Source organism: Caloenas nicobarica, chromosome 8, assembly GCF_036013445.1.
Source record: "Caloenas nicobarica isolate bCalNic1 chromosome 8, bCalNic1.hap1, whole genome shotgun sequence".
Lineage (NCBI taxonomy): Eukaryota > Metazoa > Chordata > Aves > Columbiformes > Columbidae > Caloenas > Caloenas nicobarica.
In genome coordinates this window covers 18,865,167-18,880,033 of record NC_088252.1, presented here as the reverse complement: position 1 = coordinate 18,880,033, position 14,867 = coordinate 18,865,167, and the positions used below count along the sequence as shown (strand labels likewise).

Below are 14,867 nucleotides of genomic sequence, written 5' to 3'. Positions count from 1 at the left end.
CTCACTTGTGGATTTTGGACTAGTTAAAAAATATACTGTGCTCTCCTCTTCTTTCCTACTTTGTCATCTGGTAGTACCCATTAACTGACAGGCCTGTGGGTTTTGTATTATCCCCTGATGTCCATCACAAAAAATTGTGCTAATTACATAGGTAACCAAATGGTTCCATGTGGGAGTGCGATTTCTGAGATGGAGTGGACTTGTCTATGGGCAATGTGAATGCTTTGAGTAATAATATTTAGCACTAATAAATTAGATTTTGGAACCGCCACAAGAATTCATGCTTCAAGGCTTAAAGTTAATCTCTGTCAGGATAAGACCTTCATTGGCATAGATTATCCTGCATTTACCAATTAAGGAATTTCTTGTACCTTCCTTAGAAGACCATTGCTGGCTGTCTTGGAAGACAGGACTGTGTCTGGGTGGAGCATTTGTTGTACTGAGGTGGCAGCTCTTGCACCAGGTACACTGACCCAGGGGGAATAAGGCAAAAATAGGCATGATTCTATGAATGTAGGAGTAAGAGACATTAATTGGGGTTTAGTCATTGTGCTGGGATTTAGGAGATTGCTAACTTTGTTTTAGGCTTCCTATGAGTTTTTGGACAATATGTATAATTTTTCTGTGCCTTTGCTCATCTGCTTTCAGATAAAATAGTACCATCCCTCTTCCCACACCTTTTCAGTGGGAACACTAACCCTTTACTGAGTAGGGATCAGTTTTTGCTATGGGCTGGTACAGTAAGTACCTGGCACTGTACAGTCATGGAACATTGATTGAATTTGAGGGTTTTCATTTTTAGCTGTGATGCTGTTGCCACTGATGATAAGGATGACAGCTGTAGCTTTGCATTTTCTGAAGTTTATTGGTTTCAGCATTTGTTTTTGTTTCATTTTCTTCTGTTACAAACTACTTTTCACACATAATAACCTGTTTGTTCGATTTTTCAATTGTGAGGATGGATAGTAAAAACAATCAGGAGTTAGCAGAAGGTGAAGTAATTTGACAATATTGCTAGAATCTGAATGAAGAAATCAGGGTTAATTTATGATAAAATGCTTCTTTTACAACACATGTTCTGACCTATTCACACAGATTTAGCAAAAAAGTACCACAGTGCAAGCATCTGAAATCTCAGGAGCTGGGGAGATACTGTCAGATATAATTTGTAACTGTTTTTTCATGTCTGGAAATAAAGTAAGGTATAGTTGAAAAAGAAGAGTTAGAGAGGAAAAAGAACTCTGTTTGGATAAGTAATATTTCCTAGTCATGCGCATGCAAAAGCCAGATACGTAATGTACAAAATAACACATAAGAAGGAATGGAAAAAATACTATCCTGGGAAATGTGTGCCTGAGAATCTGAAAGGCAGATACTGCTTCAGAGAGGGAAGATTTGTTTCTGTAGTTACAATGAAACCTCATGAGTGAAAATGTTATTCTTCTGGATTTATGATATTATACAGTGCAATTTAACAGCAGGCAACTAGCTCCTTGAAAGAAGACCTGGTGGTCTGGTTTCTGTGATACTCTAAATACATCCCCCTAACCAGGAAAAAAATACATAGCCAGAGAGAAAAAGCTAGAAAACTGTACTGTCTCTCATTACCCCTCCTGTTTCACTTTCCTGGCCAGACTCCTACTGCTTCGCTTTTCTCCACCCCAGGATATTAGTTATCATGCAACCAGCCTCAGCTGCAAAATAAACATTCAGTACCTGCGATGTGACAATTCATTTGCAGCTGCTACTGTCTCAATCTTTCATCCCTCTCTGCTGCTCACACCAAACTGTTTAGAAATATGAATCAGGCTCTCCAGGAAAGCACAGCAGCCAGAGAGAACGTGTCTGTGTGTTTAGTTGCTGGGGTCTCTGCAACCTTCCCTGTACAAGGCGTGATGCTGGCTCATTGCTGAGGATGCTCTTGGACTACCCCTGGTGCTGGGTCAAGGCACTTGGCCTTGAAGGATGATCAAGAGCAAAGGTGGCCGGAGGTCACTGCTGTCACACCAGCACACAGTAGGTCATGTGGAGCTGGCGTGGTTTCACTCGCTGCACATGACTGGTTTGGCATGGTGGCTATCTCTGCATATAAGGAACACCGAGCGGCCAGCAGGATAATGCCAAGGGTATCTCAAACGCGGACAGCTAATTGCTGCCCTGCCCCTCTGAGATGTTGCAAAAACATATATCTAGGTGCAGAGGTTACATGGCAAATGTGCATGTGCTTGGGGTTTTGTTTCTCCTGTGAAAGATACACTCAGACTGTAGCTGACTGGCAGTCCTGCTCCAGGAGCAAGTAACAGAGTGAGAAGTGCCTGAGTGAGGCTGCAGGAGGGTTCTGGCTGTAGTGGGGACCTCAGTCCTGTGAAATCCAGCCTGGGGATCAGCTGGGGTCACCATGTGGTGTGATGCTCATGTGCTCCAGCCCCATCGAGCTCATTTTCCCAGCAGGTTCCCCTCTGTGCGGGAGCCCTCCTTGGTACCTCTTGATGTACCTCTCCAAAGCCCACTGGTCTGTTCAGAGGGGTGGCAGAAATGGGGTGCTGCCTTTCCTCCCAGGGCTCAGGCAATCCCCATGGGGTTGTCCGATGCCTTTTGCAAGTGTTGCATTCACATGCAACATCTACATGCATTGAATTGATATTTATGGCTGTATGTTTGTCTTCCACCTGGCACAATCTGAGGCTTTAATCGGCTACCGTGTCCCATACGTCAATAATGAATATGCCGGTTAGATAAAGTTATGCTTGTTAGTTCAGTAACTACCTTGCATTATGTATCACGCATGAAGGTACACAAATGTTGCCCTGCACTAGCTGTACAGTCCCAAAGTGAATACACAGACACTTATATCTCACGCTGGGGACTTGCTCCTGCACCTCCGCTTGAAGTAGCTGACAGCGTGACTGCTTCATCACAAAAAATAGAGACTTTTGATATTAGGTGACACTGTTACAAAACAAGTTTCTGTGACCATTTGTGACCTCGAAAACCCTTAATATAAAATCACTTGCCCATATCACACCTGTTCTCTCACCTGCAGGAAAGATGCAATGGTTGCTGGTTGTTTTATAGGGGCGGGCTGAAAATGAAAGACCAGTTCCCCTGTTCTGAGTTCTCTGTTTCCTAGGGAAATGTGAAGGTACTCTTGATGCCAAGCTGCTTTGAAAATGTAGCTCTTTGTTTTGGCAACTCTTTGAAGATAAAGTGTTGTTATTGTTGGAGTTTCCAGCTTTCAGCAGATCCAAAATTTGTGATATTGTATTTCTGTCTCCTACCAGCCAAAACTAGGCAGTGCACAGTCACCTTGTAATGAACAGCAGAAAGGCAAGTGGCTTTGTCATATCTCTGATGAAACACTTGTATTTGAATTTGTATCAACTTTGAGGCAAGAATCAGGCTGATTTTTGTCCAAAACAGTTTGTTTGTATTTAGTTGACCAAAAAGGCTCTTTACACTCAGTCTCTGGCTATCATTGGCATTGTGCTGTATAATCCCTTCTGTTAGGTTATCGAACCCCATCATAAAAATAATCAGGGTTTTTTTCCCCACCATTACTGCAAGATATTTTTAATATTCTGATCCCTTTAGAGTAAGGCGATTTGACATGTAATATAATTTTCAGGGAAAAATGTGTCATGAAGGCAAAAATAAGCAATAACTTTTATTCTGATTGCCTTTATAAACTCCTAACACATCTTGGCACACTTAGTTTTCTTAGATCTCTGACATATGCATAAGAGATGAAAGTTATCAGTGTAAAGAAATGCAAAAATCATTAAAGATGCTGTCACAGGTGTCTATGATATTTATTCATGCACATCTGGGGGTCTTTTAAGGCTTATGGTGTAGTTCAATAGAAATTACAAGGTTGGGTTTTTTTTTTATATTAACAGTTGTTAAATGTGTCAAAGCTAGTGAAGTCAGAGGAGTTTTACAAAGACAAATGTATGAGCAGTGTGACAGCTGGTGAAACTCATTGATGAATTTTAGTAAGATTGATTGGAGTCATCTCAACTTCTTGTGTGTTGGTGGATTTTAAATTAATTATATTTTAACTGCTGAGGAGACAGACCTGAGAATAAATTTGTGGAGCCCAATGTAAGTGGCTGTTCAATAAGTGAGAGAGGAATAGAAAAGTAATCAACATTTTAGCTGTGTACAGAATGAAAAAGAAATCAAACACTGAAAATATGATTACAATCCCATTAACATAAATCAATTGCATGCTCTATCCTCAGAATCTTTTTTCATTTCTGGTCATTCTATCTCATAAAGTCTTTATTGGATATAAGAAGAGTGCAGAGATAGACAGTGAAAATTATTAGAGATGTGTAGAGATTTTTGTGAGAACAGAGACAGCAAACTAGGACTGCTTAGAAAAAAGCTTTAGCTCCAGTTGGAGACTTAAACACCTCAGCAGGACCAAGGCAGGTTGTAGGTGTGAAATGTGGTCCCTCAATCCCCTTATTCCCCTTCTCCCTAGCTCTCGGGGTCCCTGAACTCCATAAGCATGCTGGGTTTTTAATTCGAGCCCTGAGCAGCTCACGGTTGTGTGTCTGGTAGGCAGCTGTCACTCCTGCCATGGGTCACAGAAAGGGCCCTCAGCACCAAGGTACCTGGTGAGCAGGAGCAGCTTGTCCTTATGGGACAGAAACTACTGACCAGAGCCCAGCCTGGGGCTCTTCCCAAGACGTGCAGTTACAGACATGGTCAGAAATGGCCCAAAACACTATTTAAAAAGACGCAGTTCTTTGAAAGACCTGCCCAAGGTCTCACCTTCCAGAGCTGGTTCCGTGCCACATATCCCTTGGAGGAGGTGGGATTTAAAACCTTTCCTGTCAGTGTCTTGTCCAGGTACCTTGGTTTAGGGAACATCCATTGCAGCACATTGGCTGACTGAGGATTTTAACTCCCTGCCCCCTTCAGAGACAGTTGCTAAAATGAAGCTCTTGTTACTACTTCATCATGCTGAAATATTTGTCACAAGATACACAACAGTTGCTTAACAGCGTTCACAAAAAAATCTAGGGATTTCTATAGATAAAGAGAGCATATATCAGTTTTATTGAGCAAGCTTGAAATTTTAAGGGATATGTTCTCTCATGCTTTGGGGTATAAATCAAACACACGGCCACAGCAGGTTGGGGCAATGGTTCCCTTGGCAGATTCCTCTGCAGTTTTGTGCTGTCCCAGGAGGACACGTGCAGGCTGGTGGGATCCCCAGGCACGATGCAACTTGGAGTTTCCACAGGCAGAATTCTCAAAGTGTTTTAGCAAAGGGGAAGGGGACCCATTCTCCCTGCCATTGACTTCGGGGTGGGCTCAGCCCCCCCCTCGGGTGTTCCTGGCGCATCATCCTTTCTACCTTTCCCCTTGGCAAATGGGAGAGAGAAAAGAAACAATGTTTCCGAGTGAGATGTAAATAATGTTTAACGAGTGGACCTTGGAGTTGTAAAAGAACTCATGCATTTATGCTTAAATCATTTTGGTGGTTGATTTAGAGCCAAATCCTGCTGGCCTTACGGAGGCAATTAGCCTGATTATTGCCAGAGGGATACTCTCACAATTAAGGTGAGCAGTGTTTGCTCTTTATTCTAGAAACCAGTTGTCTGTGCAGAAGCGGTTGACGCAGTGTGGTGGTGCTGAGGCAGGATGGTGAGGGGCACCGAGAGAAACCTTCAAACCCAGACAAAAACCTGGAGTCTTTCAAAGAGGAGGGATGGACAGACAGACCATCCACCTGGCACTGCTCTGAGCAGAAAGCTAAAACCTGAGAGGTGTGTCCTCGTGGGTTTGCTCTGTGGGACTGCAACTGTTCCCAGCTTCTCCAAAAGAGGGAACTGGCTAATTAGCTTTACATTTGCCATTTATCAAAAAGAGCATCTGAAGTCTTCCAGAGATATTTTTTCCCTCTCTCCCTGCTATTTCTAAGACACTTATCAATGTGGTACATAAGTACCATCTGGATATCTGGCTAGTGACCAGCAGGCTGTGATAGCTGTGTGAGGCTTTTTAAATAGAGAGGGGAGAATGGAAAGCAGGAAGAGTAGAAAAATAGTGGTAAAAGTAGACAAACAACATATTCTGGTGGATGCAGAAGAAGGTTATAATTGAACTTGGAAACAAAAAGGGCCAGAGGAATCCCTTTGTCCAAGATTTCCTGCTCACAGAAGAGGTGGAGTACGTGAAATCTAGGACCCTCCTAAGGAATATTTAAATTGCCTGGGAACTGTGCCTGCAGACTAACAGGGCTGCTGCATTGGCTCCAGAGATGAGCACTCACCACAAAGCAGGAACACTTCTGTGGGGGAAACTTCATCCTGCTCTGCCAGGAGAACCTCTACACCTTGCACCAGATGCCAGTGCTTATGTGCATTCATGGCACAGGTGTGCTGGAGTTTTATTAAGAAAGGGCACAGCTTCGAGATCAAGAGTCCTGACTTCCTTCCCTGTCTCCCTGAATTCAAGGAAATTTAGAGTTTATATTGCATTCATAAGAAATCCAGGAAATTTACAAAGTGGAAATTTTCCTTTTTGATCGACCTTAAGAGTTTCTGCATAGTCCAGTCCAAGGTTTTACTTTGGACTTTACTTTTACTTATTTACTGTGAAGACATTTGTGTCTTCTTGCTGATGATAAAATTCACTCATGTCAATAGAGTTTACTGTTTGTGTTAGTACTGACCCCTCTCTGGGTGCCCGTGTGTGCAGAAAATGTCTCAATCTGTGAGGATATCATTTCTAAGAAAACTTCTGTTGTCAATTACTGGGAGTTTTCCCTGAACTCTGATGATTCAGGAGCGGAGTCAGAGATTCTGGTGTTATGACAGAATTTTGCAAGTTCTGTGATGGCTTTTGACAGGCTAGGCCCCAGCAGGGAAAAACTCCTCACTTGAAATCAACCAACTTCTTCATCACACAGGAAAAAATAAAAAAGAAACACACCTAGAAACTTGAACTCAGTTTAAAAGGAGATCCTCTCTGAGTTACTGTGGATATCTCTACACTACAGGCATATTCATGAAGGGAACCACCTAAAGGCAGGTACACCTAACAAAGACATCCTGTTCACGCTTAATGCACCAGATAAATTGTTTTAAAATGCAGAGTTATTTTGTGAGTTTGCATTGAATAAGTGCATCCACATATGCATCTCTGAAGAGATTTTTAATTAATTGCTTTCAGTCATTTTTCTTTTGTAAAATTATAACAACGATGGAACAGACTTGCTGTGGAGTTTGGCCAAGGAAAGATTATACTAATCCACTTGAAATATGACTAAAACAGAAAGCAAGAAGAGATAAAAGCAATTTTTTTTCAAAGCTTGTTTACCTTTGACAAAATTCTTCCAAATCACCTGCCCACAACTTCCTGGATCATCTTAATTAAACTCCACCAAAAAGATTTTGCTGTGGACTTCTTAGGGTATTTCACAATCAGACACTGTATTTTGTGATGCTTTTTGCAAAATGGGGGAATACATGCTTCGTGCAATTAATAATTAGGAGAGCAGCAGAGCTTTCAAAGAGCAGAGTGGCAGCAAGATCAACGTGTTATATGGAAGCAAATGAAGAGGGGGAATTTTGTCAGAAGTTTATGTTCTACTCTGATGCACCATTAACATGGGTTTTCAAAAGTCAGGGGACTTTTCTTTTGCAGATCCTCCAGCTAGTAAAATGCTATGGTTACAAATGAACTTTCTTTGTTCCCTGCTTGCATTATTGCTCCCTATGCCTTGAAGTATATATGCTTTGTTGAAGGAATTGAAAGATGTCCTAGTTGCATTGATGTTCTCCACTCAGGGTTTCTTTCGGAAACTTTTATTTCCTGGATCAGTAAACTTTGCCAAATCACAACAATTCTCCTCGCACCTGCTCTGCAAGGACTATTTTTCACAGCCAAATCAATTCTTTCCCTATCACCAGCAGCTCTGGAATTTGACATATAAGCTTAAAAACTGCTCATCAACAGCTACACAAGCCCTGATGATCGAAGACCAAGGAGTGCAGACAAGCTGTTGTCCTTTTTTGCCATTCAGTTCTTTTATAACTCTGAGCTTTACAACATGTTGCTGTGGTCAAGATGTGGTTATTGGAAGCCTGTTTCTGCAGCAGTCTCCCTGGGCCATTAGGACAGAGGAATCTAGGAGTGTTTAGCTGTGCCAGGACTGTGACAACTCCTTGCTCCCCATACCTCACCCCTGGCTACGTTATTCTGCTTTTCTCGCCCCAGCTCTGGTGCTCCTTGGCTCCCTCAGCCAGCCAAAACCAGAGCACAGTTTTTTGGAGGTTTCGTAAGCTGAACTGGCTCCCCGGAGAGCCAGGAGAACCTGGGAAGGTGCAGGAGGGGGTGGCTGGATGGGAATGGGAAGGTAACAGGAGAACAAAGGACAATGCCAGTCCTGGGCCAGGGCAGCCTGGCTGCTGGGGCCCCTGGCCCGACTCCCCAAGAAAAACATGTATTCCTAACTGAGGTCATAGAATCAATTGATTTGGCAGTAGCACTGAAGAACACACCCACTCCTTTGTTTTCCTCTGACTTTGATTTAACCATGGGCTGTGATGCTTTAAGTACCAGATATTAATTAGAAGTGGTATGGAGTGTGTCCCAAAGGGACCATGCTCCTGGTCCTCTCTGCTTTCCTAGTTTGACTTATTTCAAGTTATTGCTCCGAAACCTTATTTATTCACTCAGGACCCTGACATTTATGAGACCTATCTAAATGTGCAAATAACTAATGGTTGTCAGTAAAGAGTACCACTCTGCTGAGGTGGAAAATAGATTGCCCACAAGTAAAATACAGCCAAGTATACAGAGTGTTTTATGCAGCAATTCTTTAAGGCAGGCAATGTTATCTTGTCCCTTTTTTGGTACCACGCCTCAGCAGGCACACAAGGACAGTGCCATCCAGAGGGCTCCTGCCAGAATGGTGACCTTGGACAGACAAACCACTTTGGGTTTAAGCAGAAACTTCAGCCCCACTCTGATCTCTCATCCACTGAAAATGAAGTGGGGAAATGGGACGAATGCTCTTTTGTCTCCTCTGGTTTTCAAAACCTTTCTGGCGGTGGTTGATTTAGGACAATGCAGTGGCATGGGAGGAACACTGAGTTCAGACAAAATTGCTGAGTACCTGGGGATGGCTGGGGCACAGCTCCTCACACCGGCAGCTTGGGGATAGAATCATAGAATCATTTTGGTTGGAAGAAACCCTCAAGATCATCAAGTCCAACCATAACCTAAGTCTATCACTAAACCATGTCCCTAAGAACCTCGTCTATGTGCCTTTTAAACACCTCCAGGGGTGGTGACTCCACCACTTCCTTGAATGTGATGTAGCTATAACCCCCTTTCAGTGTTTCTGAGACATTTAACATCTACAGCTAGTTTGGCATTTTTCTTCTTTCCTCTGAAGGACACCTTCCCCATTGCTTTTGGATCTACCCGTTCCCTGTGATGGGCCTTGTGGTGCAGATCAGTGCCAAGGGTTCAGCAGGCAAGGTAGACTGGTGCAGGCTTTAAAGAGGTTTTGTCTGGTTATGTGATGCAAACCGTTACCTAAAGAGCTTGCACATTTGCTGGAGTGGTTTTGAAACTGTTGAAGACCTCAGAGCTGCCAGCTCACTCCTTCTGTAGAGTTATAGATGATAAACAGTGAGGATGCCCATGTGCACTTGTGACTGTGTTTTGCTGCCTCCAGTGTTTCAAGGATCTTAGAAGAAGATGCTACAGCTCCAAAATAATGCTGGGTGTCCCTTGAAGGGTTTATCAGTGGGAGCTCTCTGGTCTCAAGCAACTGTCAGGCACCAAAGCATGGACCAGAGAGGTAACAAGCCACATGGACAGAGGCACCTGGGATTTGCCTTTTTCTGTGTTTTCCCTTTAAAGATTAACCACTTTTTAAAAAGTGGTCCATATAAAATTATCCCACTTGGCACAAGCAGAGAGGCGGGTTAATTACAGGCAATAGGACAGGTTTATATTAAGAAAGAAGTATTTGAAGACCTAATAGGAGTTTTAGTGATATCCAGGGTGAGTTTCAAGTTGGGATTCCATTCCAGACTACATTGAGTCAATTTTTGTTGTAGCAAAGATCCTCTGTGTTTGCTTTGATTTTAGTTCCTCTAATTCACTTCGTTCTCCCCAAGCAGTATTAATCTGGCATTACATGTGCCCTGACAGAATAAGAACACACAGGTGTTGCCCATAGTGACTCTCATTGTGTGCAGTTTAGGGACGTTTCTACTTTTAGAATAAATAAGGATATACAGGATTGTTGGAATTTATAATCATTGAGAAGGTAAAAAAAGCCACCTAATGGGGGTGTAACACTGCTGGTTGGCTCTGTGCAGTTGCAGCAACCCTGTTGATTCAGCACAAACCTGATTTATTTTACAGAAAGAGGGAAGCAGTTGGACAATACAGCTCACTCAGTAGGAGTTTCCTCCTTTATGACATAAGTACAGTACAAAAATAATTCAAAAGGCAAATATATTCATGTTTTATAACCTTTTCCTCCTCATTTGTTTCTGAGTCAAAAGAGCTTGGTGTTTTGACAGCTGTTTTTTTTTTTTTGTCTCTGAGTAGAAATACTTGACAGAAATTCTTCACCCAACTGATTTTCACTGTTTTTAAAACGTGCACCAGATGTTCGCTACTTTTCTTCTTGTCTATTATTTTCACAACTCCTCCACACCTCCCTGACATGTCACCAGACCCCTCCCTGACAAAAGCCAAACTACGTCACCCCTTGCACATGCAGTGAGCACCTGCGTGGTGCCTGCAGGGGGCAGGATTGGGAGCGACAGCTCCACGTCTTGCCATGGACTGGGGCTGGTAAGGCCATCAACCTTGAGGTTAATGACCCAAATTCACTAGATTCATTGTTTAAAATGATACTGGTGTGTTTCTGTGTCCATGCTGTGTCAAAATCCCTACCTCCTATGTACATACTCTGTGTGGCTGATGCCCTCTGCCAGTTGTCACCCTTATTTTTCCTCTCTTTCAATGTTTTCTCTCCTACGCTCACTGCATCATTGCTGATGCTTTCTTGCTGTCCTCTCTGTTGGCTTTCTTCTTGTCATGTAGTGTGTACGGTAGGCACAACAGGAGAGGCTACTACGTGGAAAACTTAAAAAGTTCCATGCTGGTGTTTTTTCCTTTCATTTTGGCTGCACAAACTGTTTCTACAGGCATCATGGACTTAAACGGGAGAGTCAGGGAGAACATGGGGACATGGCAAACACTGTGAGAGAATGGCCCATGCCATGCAGGATGGATGATCTTACTATTCAGTTTAACAGAGCTGCAAAAATTCAAACAGTTTTCATGAATATTCATATGAAACTCAAAGCTGTTTAACCCGGCTCTCACATCTGTCTGGTGGGAGCACTTCAGTGCCTATGTATTGCTCGTATGACCACTTGCAAGACGTGAATTTTAAACCTGACTGCTCAGATAGTGATGGAAATCCAATATGAAACAGTATCCTTGGTTGTGAAATTTGCAATTCACTTCCTGTGAGTTAGCTATACAAATCATCTAATCAAGGAACACCACATGACTGAACTAAGCAACACAGTATGAATTTGCAAACATTTGCCATTCCCAAAAGATCTGTAAGCCAAAGCTATTCACTGAAGAAATTCCCAAATAATATCAAATAAATAAATTAGAAAATTGCATGAGTTCCACAGGCAATTCATAAGCAGAAGGGCAAGTAAGATTCATGGCAAAAAGTACTCATTGAACTTCTGAAGAAAACAAGGAAATTGTTTCTCGCACAGTGAATAAATCTGATACAATTTGCTTCATTATCTGCTATACATAGATGGTGCAAAGGGAACGCTGAGAGATCTGGAGTCACTTCTGACAGGCTGTCAGACGAATGGACGTTTGCTGCTGGCAGAAGTTTTTGTACGTGGCAAATTTGTCTGGAATAGTTTTGAAAGCAGGTTTAGTTTTGGATCATGGGATTTGCAATATGTCTTACTTTACAAGTAAAAGTGCCCGAAATATTAATATTCTGCTACAAAATTTTGCTTTGCCTTTTGCCCTATCCAGAGCTCTATATTCAGCCTCATTCCCTGAGCACCACCATCTTTATTTCCGTTGTATCATTAGTACACTAACCTCACTCTTATTTGCATGGCAGGACTACAACCCCACTTGTTTTGCAGAGAGGCTGAGGGACTTGTCCAAGTCCCCAAGAAATCTGCGCCTGGGCGCAGGTTGAACACAGCCTCCCACCCCCTGTGATTTTATCCCCTCAGTTCCTTCCCTCAGAAAGGCATTGAAGTAAAACAAAGTAAAATTATCTAAACCTCTGGGGAAAAAAAAAAAAAAAATTAAAAAGTGAGATGGAGAAGAAAAAATAGGTACTTGACTTCCACATGCATTGCTTGTTTCTGACACAGGTTTAATATCTCTGCATAATATCTCTTTGATCTGTACTGCAAGCCGCTAGAAACAATTTCTTTGGAAGAAAGTTTTCACTGTTATCATTACATACCAAGTAGTGTACATAACACAGGTCGAAATAATTTTTTCCCCAATTTGCAATGCTAAGTAATGCACTTGACTGAAAAGTTGTTGCTTGGATCAAATTAAGAATATTTATGTTATGTTTCTTAAAAGGAATTAATACCATTCCTGATCCAATATTGCTTCTCTGTGGCACAATCTGTATTTACTTTTACTAAATGCATTTAGCTCTTTTGTTGTTAAACTGTCACTTGTGTTTTGTTATTAAATGAATTATATCATGACCTATTTACAGCATAGTATAATACACTGAAATTCTCTTTAAAGGAAACATTAGTTAAGGTGAGCAAATTCAAATTACTTAGTAAGTCCCTGCTCTATAGGAATTCTTTTTTAAAGGAAGATTTAATGAAAAGTCTAACAGGATTCTCTAAGTTGTGAGCTTTTGACAACAGTATTGTAAAGTATGCTTAATGACACCCGCATTAAAGTAGATTTAAAATGGCATCATAACCTTAATTTTAAAAGCGCAAGTGATACCATACCTCTTACTGCAAGATATGACTCTCAGCTCCTTTAAGTGCATTTTTAACAGCTCCTGTGAGAAGCATTTCCGCAAGCAGAACATTTTATTGTTACTAAATACCACTCACTCTTAAGTCTCTCTGTTGTTTGGAAATAAAACTTTATGCACAAGTCGAAACAGTTCATCAACCCAGGGAACATAACACTTGGATCAAACACCCCAAATGAAAGGGATTCTGCATATGCATGGACCTAAGATTTTCATTCATTAAGTTCCCGCTACTTCTCCTGGTGAGGGTCATATGCAATGACAGAAATGCAAACTTGCAGCCCAGCTCTGCCCAGGACCCCATGCAAGCCTCAGTGCTCTGTTTTGCTATGCAGACCCGATTCTTTGATGTTTGGACATTTTCCTGTCTAGTAACGCTAAACAGGCACATCATTAAAAAGTACATGAGGCTTCTAACTTTGCATATCACCTCTTGGACTTCTGGCAGGGAAAACCCAAGCTTTTGCAAGGGGAAGCTTTCCTGTTATATTCCTGAGCCTTCATTCCCCCTCCAGCCCCCACTCTCAGCCTTTTCAGCATCCAACTAAACGTCATTTACATCCATTCCCACACTGTCCTTTCTCACAGGGGGGCAGGGGCTGGAGGTTCCACAGGAGAAGATCGTACCTTTTTCTGTCTGAAACTACAGTTCTCATCCAGCAAAACAATGCCAACAGTGCAGAGGAGGCTTTGATGGTACAAAATGGATGGACACATCATGCCTTTATTTGCAATAGGTTATAACCTAGGGAGTTCCTCACCCGGAAAATTCCTTCCGCCCTCCACCGTGACTCTGTTTTCCCCTTTTCCAATGACATCAGTGGCACTTCAGACACATTTTACACGTTAATAGCATGTCTCCCTCATCTTATAGGCTCCATAGCTTTCCCCTTCCCCTTTCATTTTAGAGCAGCTTCTCCCACCCCAGAAACAGCCGGGCTGGCTCGGTAGAAAAGGAGTAAAGTGTTTTGTGCATGACCTCTGTGGATTTTACTTTGTGGGAAGAACAACGTGGAATGCACACTCAGCAGGCAGTGAGATTGGAGCTGGTTTATCCTGGAGGCATTTCTGCCATAAAACGCAGGACTATATCAACAGTATTTCCAGCCTTGGCTCTCTCCCCCATCCCCGTCCCATCACCCCCGTACCCGCAGCCGAGCACAAACACCGGCACTGACCGGCACCAGCTCCCTTTGTTCCCCATGCAAATCCTACCTCCGAGACTTGTCACATCTTCCTCCGAGGCGAAGCCTAATTATTACTAAACAGAGATCCAGCGTAATCCTCCCAAGTGCCACCAGTTGTTAAGCGCTGTCATCGTTCCCTCCTGGTGCTTAAACCTTTTTTGGACCATTAATGCCACAACCCCCGCTAACTCAAACCCTGCTCAAAATGTCTGAAATAGTTTGGAAGGACAATAGGAATGACAGGCACACTAGACAGCCATGCTTGAAATTAGTTATCTCGAGCTGAGTTAAGGCTGTTTTGTAGTGCTTTAAGGCATGCACTCAGTAGGGTTTATTAACCTAGGCTAGACATGCCATTCCTGCTTTTATTCAGCGCTGTAACAGGATGGCTGCTAGAAATGCAGCGATAGGTCTAACCCCATTCATCCCTCCGTAGCTTTTAAACCTGCCCAGGAGAAGAAATAGCTTCAGTCATCCTTAAACTTACTGAGGCTACTGTTTCTGCAGAGCAGGGTTTCACGCATTGTTTTGAAACTAAAGAGAAAATCACTCCGGGCAATGGAAGGTGCCGTAGCTCTCAGGACTGATGTGAACGGCAAAATGAATGTAACAGCATCCGC

General features: G+C 42.5%; 1 protein-coding gene across 5 annotated transcripts in view; it reads right to left on the bottom strand.

Annotated features, from left to right (window-relative positions):
* The window catches only part of LOC135991688 (calcium-activated potassium channel subunit beta-2), a 146,329-nt gene that overhangs the window by 86,158 nt on the left and 45,304 nt on the right, over window positions 1-14,867 (bottom strand). The window contains exon 1 of one of the 5 annotated variants that reach the window (XM_065640486.1): window positions 14,276-14,354. The exons of the other annotated variants lie outside the window; for them this stretch is intronic. The gene's annotated coding sequence lies outside the window, so the exon portion shown is untranslated. Of the gene's footprint in view, window positions 1-14,275; window positions 14,355-14,867 lie in introns of those variants that run through there. 5 annotated transcript variants of the gene reach the window in all.